The sequence below is a fragment of the Opisthorchis viverrini genome, assembly GCF_000715545.1.
Source record: "Opisthorchis viverrini unplaced genomic scaffold opera_v5_64, whole genome shotgun sequence".
NCBI classification, from domain to species: Eukaryota; Metazoa; Platyhelminthes; class Trematoda; order Opisthorchiida; family Opisthorchiidae; genus Opisthorchis; species Opisthorchis viverrini.
In genome coordinates, this window is record NW_008751720.1 from 1,779,431 (window position 1) to 1,786,762 (window position 7,332).

The window sequence follows — 7,332 nt, forward strand, 5'->3', positions numbered from 1 at the left end:
CATTGCCTACGGAGTATTCTGATCAAAACATACGACAGTATATGCTCAACATGTTGAGCTAGTACCATCAAACTAAACCAGGGATCTGAACTTTATCGGGCGTAAACTTCACGGCCGGATCTGAAAACGAAGATGTTTGTGGTCTCCCTACAACAGCGAAACCCTCTGCTCGCAGATAAAAGCGGAAACTAGAAACACAAGGGTTGGGATACTGTCAAAATGCTCAATTAAAGACAGGATTGGTCGATATTGGTTGGAATCGAACAATTTGCTTTCCGGTCAGTAAGTTCGCGTCGTCATGTTCGCGCAGCGGTGGCTAGTAGTGGTGGACGGCCAACAACGATAAATCCAGGCCGCGGACAACAGAATCAAGGGAGCATCGTCCAATGCCGTTCAACTTTCCTTAATCAGATGAAGTGCCCCCTGCTGGGAAAAGTGTCAGTATGGAATTATTTAACATAATCATTCATTTGACACTGGATTTTGGTGAAAAGACCATGACTGTGAATGTACTGGCACACCTAGAGACCTGCCTGGAGGCTCTAAACTTGCCATCGACCCATAAAAGCGTATCCATTTGTTGACTGGAGGCAAGGAGGGGATTTCCGTTTGACCCTTTCATCATATACACTTGTGAACGCCGTTGTACATTGTTATCATTCGTTCGACCTGTGGCTCCGGTTGTACTTGAAACTGCGTTAGCGAAAATTTTGCTCCTCCACATTCTCGGGTTAGAAATTCGAAATTTCGGCAACCCTGCGACGTTCACCTGCCCACGCACCGTGAAATTGACTCCGTGTGCTATTTACTTGGAAGAGTCTCCTTCACACAACCACATGAAAAGTAGGGGCGAGCCATATGAAGTCAAACAAGAACTTGGCGGCGACGTATGAAAGCCGTTATTAGAAAGCACAGCCGCACTGGTCTCTGCCGATGACGACCCCCAGATGGTACACATCAATTAGTAGAAGCGTTGTCGGACGGCCCATTCGCGTCCTCCCTGACGCTCGTGCATTTAAGCTGTTGCCTTCAGTATATAGATACCTCACGTAAAGTCTACTGGCACCCCTGTATTGACGCACCAATCATATCAACTAATCCCTCCAATGTGTATCCATTACTTCACTTCCTCTAATCATCGACAGACGATACTATGGCAGCTACAAACACTATACGGCAAATACGCAGCGTTGACAGCTCATGCTATACGGCTTGTAACCCATCAGTATTTAGAACACAGCTGAACGATTTATTTTTATTTATTTATCATTTTTTAGAAATTCCTTAATAGGTGGATGCGGGAAGTGTATCCAGCCGCCTGGTGATTAATTTAAGCTCATTCGCATTTAATCAGACGACGACTTGATATTCTATGGTTTATCCCACTCTGCCACTGCAAGGCTTGTAAGTACGGGTTTGCCGTATCGGGTTACAACTCAGACTTCAGCACTTCATATCCAGATCTGTGAGACTCCTGGTGGCTGGCGCGGGCTTGATACACCCACACCAGTGTGTGAACTAAAGAACAACTAGGGTTGCTCTTTGGAGAAAAGCTTATCGATGTCGCTCAGATCTTAAGGGAGTGCGCTTTTGAAATTTCCCGCGGATAATTCGCTCGACAATGGAGACGTCCTCACCTTCCGAAACTTGTCGTCGGTCAGTGATCCACATCAGCAACGAGCGGGACCATTGACAACTCTGACACGAGTCCGAACACTATTTGAAACTTTGCTTGAATTTTTCAGTACCCATCATTTCACCCTCCTCACTCGCACCTTTGTCGGATGGAGACGGTCCAGTTGCGATCAGTCCATGACCTGAAAACGAAGCATGAGAGCCCTTACCACTCAACTCAGTCGCGTTGGCAAGTGCCGTTTTTCCGGATGGGGACCTCGGGATGAGACAAACCTGTGGATAGTGACCATCGTAGATGTGGCTGTGTCGCGCAACCGATGGCAGCCTTGCATCGAAGCCAACACCTTCAATGCGTAGATCCAAATCCCTGCCACATTTGACAGACAGAACCATCGGACATTGATGTACCGATTGGGCCATCAAATCTAACGCGTGGCTCTCATTCCCTTGTTCTCCTCATCCTCTGTGAACGAAGCTGTAGCAGCTGGAACCACTACATGCCGAAGTACGGTCTGTGAGCTGAAGAATTGAACTGAACATGGAGGCTGTTCTAAACGTCCACCATGATGATGGGTAGAACTTCTTTGGTATTCAGTTACATCCTGCTTGGCCGATAGAACATCGACCTATGGCCACTTTTCACCGGTATCACGTTTGAAGAAGTTCCTAAGACCCTCTATTCGACAGCAGTAGTGGAAAAGTGAAGGTCTGAATTACTCGGAACGTCTTGTGGAAGAGACTTCTGATCCCCGACAGTTTTCTAACCAACCTATCAGATTCACATTTATTAAGCGGGAGGGCTGCTGACAGTTCCTTCTCATGAACCATTAATAGACGATATTAATTCTCATCGTCATCACTGTCAGAGAACGATTCAATGTTGACACTGCCGCTTCACTGCCACAACCACAAAAAAGAAAAGTAGATGGAGAAGAGTCCTGCTACTATCCAGCCTCAAGTATTTTACGCATTGTACACTACCAAGCGCTCAATAGGACAATCAAGAGAGAAATTGACAACGCGATCGTCACTGACATCAACTGACCACATTTTTTGCAGCGACTCCAGCCAAGCGTGGGAGATCACTGGGGCTCGATTCTGGAAGGGAGACCGCACCCATTCTCTCCCCATTCTCTCAGCTGAATGCTATAGGATCAAATGCCATTTCTAATCGCTTAATCACAACGTCACCCGATACCAGAACGCCTCCGGGATATCGGCAATGAGAAAGTTTAAAATGTATCAGGTCATCTGCCCCATGTGCTGCAGCCATACAACAACACAAATCTTAGTGTAGCCTGTACATAAAACCCTTTAGACCCAATCGTATGTTTTTTGACGCCACAAATGGCGAAAGCTGGCAAACACAATTCGGGCCTTTGAGATTCGTACGCTAATACAACTACCGATTTGTGTAAAATTTTCCATAGCTTCCAGCGCTTTTCGAGCTGCAAGGAGCACACTCAGAGACTGCACATTCTGAAGTATGGTTTTTCACCTTGTTGGTGGAAAACGGATGTCGAAAAATGGTAGTAAGGTGTTCAACAATGCTTCACCTTCAAATATTAGGATGGTATTGTCTGCGTACTACAGATCGATAAGGTTTTCGTCAACAGCTCTTTGAACATCAGGGTTTCGGAGACCTTCCAGTCTTCGTCTCATTCTCTCGACGATCACAAAGTTAAATAAGAATGGAGAATGAATACCCCTGACGGACACTACTTTGTGTACGGAAGTTTTAGAGGGCTCCCCGTATGCAGTCAAACGTCCGGAAATATGGGAACGCAAAGAACTTATTATGTTCACAAATTTCCCGGGCTTTCTAGCTGCAAGCGCAACAAGAAGAACAAACCTGTCAACCGAGTTGAATACTCCTTGGAAATCCAGGCCTGCTAACATTTTTGTCGTTTATACTTGTGGCGTTTTTTCTAGTACCTGACTGTGGGAATTAGGTCGGCGCAACCCCTGCCAGGCCACAATCTTAATTGCTGTTTCAAGAGACACTCTAAGGCGGTGAAGTGGAATTGTTTCCAAGACTCCCGTTACAACCTGGGTCAAGCTTATTTCCCGCTCTCACTGCGATGCCATTTTTTAAATGAGCATTTTTACCGACTCAGTCCATTTATCTGGGATAGTCTACTTTTCTCACATGCAGGCAAATGAATCAGAGAAGCACTGACCGAGGACTCAACCACCATCTCTGAATAATGCGGGTGGGTGGTCAACCGGACTAGGAGTTCGGTGGGGCTTGAGAGGGCATTTGCATTCATAAACCTCTCAGGTCGTAGGGGGTTCTAGGTTCACCGTTCAGGGTTCTACGAAAGGCTTCAGATGAGTATTGGCTGGTGGCCACAAGAACTGTTCGAAGTATTTGACCTAACGGTTGGGCCATTCTTTACTCATGATGGCCTGATCTTTGATGGTTTCGCCCACAGATCATTTTCGGTGGTCGGCCTAGCAAACCGACCGAAGTCATCTTAGGTTTTTCCAGTCGGTTCCATTTCTTTAACCTCCCGTGTCCACTAGACTTTACGCGCACGTTCGCTTTCATTTAACGTCCGATAATTCGTCAGGCCAAATAACGCTCATGACCGCCGGGACTTTCCTCCAAGATTCAAGCAGTACCACTTTTGTCTGACATTTAGTACTTGGACGGACCTTGTAGCGCCACGACTTAGATGAAACCCCCAACACTGTGCGAAGATGTTGCGACAAGGCTTCTGGCGTCATTGATTCTTCGTCGTCTCATGGCGGCACGCGAAGTCTTGACTCGTGAGAATCAAGCGGGATTTCGACCGGGTAGAGGCTGCATTGACCACCTCTTCACACTCCGTCAGGTGTTAGAGCAACGCCACATGTACAGACGACCCACGATCCTGGTATTCCTTGACTTCAAGGGTGCGTTCGATTCTGTTGATCGATCAGTTCTGTTAACTACACTTGCTCAACAGGGTATGCCCCAGAAGTTTGTAAACATAATCCGATCCCTATATTCACATACTTCTGGGCGGGTGAGGGTGTATGGTGAGCTCTCCAAAAGCTTCCCTACAAAAAGTGGTGTCAGACAAGGATGTCCACTCTCCCCATTCTTGTTCAACTTCGTCATCGATGAAATAATGAAGCGAACACTGGATGGTTTTCAAAACCCCGGTGTCCAAATTGTTGCTGGCGATAGCCTTGTCGACCTGGAGTACGCAGATGACATCGCCCTTATTCTTGAAGAGCAAAGTGAAGCACAAGCCCTGTTGAATAAACCGACCGCCACCATACCATCTTTTGGCATGCGCCTTGCACCTTCAAAGTGCAAAGTCATGCTTCAGAACGTGCCATCTGCGAGCACATCCCTTACAATTCAAGGAGATCGTGGAAAACTATACATACCTCGGTAGTTGTACTAGCTCCGACCGAAGTGTGTCTGATGAAGTCAACGCAAGAATCTCAAAGGCCTGAATCACGGTTGCTAATTTGCGTCACATGTGGCGTCAAGAACTTAAAGGTTTTGGTGTACCAGGATACAGTAAGAGCTGTGTTTTTGTATGGGTGCGGGACGTGGCCTTTGCGGACAGATGACGTGAGGCCTCTTCAGATTTGAACCATCGATACCTCAGAAGCGCTGCTGATATTGGATGGCGTCAGCGGATTTAGTAATGAGAAAACGGGTATTTGGTTGTGTGGCAGATACTTCAATCGCGGAAAGTATCCAGCACCATCAACTATTGTGGCTCGGTCATGCGCTACGCATGCCAGAACACTGCGTCAGCGTATCAGCAACGAGGCGATTAGAAAACGGGTATTTGGTTGTGCTGCAGGCACCTCAATCCGGGAAAACATCCAGCATCATCGACTACGATGGCTCGGTCATGTGCTACGCATGCCAAAACACCGTCTACCGAGACGAGTGTTGTTCTCCGTGCCTCCTTCAGGATGGCGCAAACCGCGAGGTGGACAGCACATGACTTGGCAAAAAGGCGTGAAAGAGATCACGAAGAGTTTGGGTGTTGTTGGTGTTGTGCGACTTCCAGGATGGGGTCCCCGTGACCCCGTCTGTGCTTGGCTGGAGACGTTGCAAGAAATGGCGGCTAATCGATGTCAGTGGCGTTCGTGCTGTCAGTTTCTTTCCAGATTGTCTGATTGAGCGGTTGGAGGTGTAGACACCTCAGTATGCTTGACACAGGCCAGCACTAGGTCCCCTCCCTCACCCACTCTTATTCTCTTCTCATCACTGTAGGGCTTTCAATACAATTATATATATATATATATATAACTTGACTAATCTTATGGTTGTACGGCAGTGAAGCATCAGTGCCAACAGTGATGTTGCTGTCATTGATGATGATGATAATGTGCAAAGATGTGACAATCGTAATCTACATCTGATGTTGGAGTAGTTGAGAGACTCCAGAATACGGTTCTGGTGAATTCATCTAACATCCGGATTTGCTAGTATCTCGTTTGCTAGGCGATTCATCCGCACCTTACACGGCCCTGGAAAGTGAAGGAAGAATAGGCTCCGAACGAACGTGTGGTCGGGATCCACAAATGTGTCCCAAACTGAGCGGCAGTTAGTTATTGATCCGCCCCATTGGTAACTGATGGCAATGTGATCAATTTGAGTTCGCAGCTGGCACACTGCTGGAGGCGACCATGTGGCCAGATGACTTCTGTTATTTCCGAAGCTATCGCTGCTTAAAAGAAGCTCGCGGTCAACACAGCTGAAGAGTCGTTCAACATTGTCCCTACTTACTGAGTGCAGTCCACCAATCCACCCTATTAAGTCTCAGGTGCGCTAAGCCTACCCACTTGTGCATTCAAGTTTTAAGCAACCGCAGTGATGTCTGAGCTTCCAGCTCGCCGTAACAGCCCTGATGGTGTCTGAGCTATAGTCGGTCTTAGCGCAAGCAAACATGACAAAAAGACAGTGATCAACTTCCCACTTGTAAGACTCCTTCACAGACGTTGCCAGATGAACCATACGGAGGCAATTATCAACGTTTATTCAGTGAAGCAAGGATCCTTTTACGCGATGACTTGAGGTTTGATTTAGCCTGTTGCCCTTCTTGTACCTCTTAAGCCAGCCCAGTTAATCCAATCGGAAACCTTTTTCTCAGTAGCTAGTGTTGCTCCAGGCCATTTTTGAATGAATGAAACAACGTCAAACGCGTGTGATTTTCGTGACTAACAAAACAAATAAACAGACGATACAAAATGTTAGAAAGCCGTGGGGCACCACACCTTTATTTGGGGGTCCATCGAACCGATGGAAATAGGTCACTGAGGTAGACTACCAACTATAGCTCTAGTGGTATCACAATGGTAAGGCTGTCTTCCTACCGATACTCACCTACCAAGGCCCCCACTAGTCGTGACAGCCAACAGAATAACCCGTGTAGCTTCGTCATTTGCACTCTGCTTGAGTTTGGCTGGTTTGTTTATGAGATCCTGAACAGTCGATATGGACACCCGAAAAGTCACTTCATTCCGGATACCGACAAGAGAAAGATAGAGAAGAGCGGGCTGAATCGGTCTTGTGAAGCACATGCCAAACCACGAAACAGGATGATTCAGATTATTTGATATCGTTTGGATTCGACTGGAAATATCATCTTTCGCGAGACCACCGGGACTGATACAGCTGCCCAGGTAAACAAATTTGTCTACTACCTCAATCGGTTCATCCGCAAGCATGAGGCTAGGGTT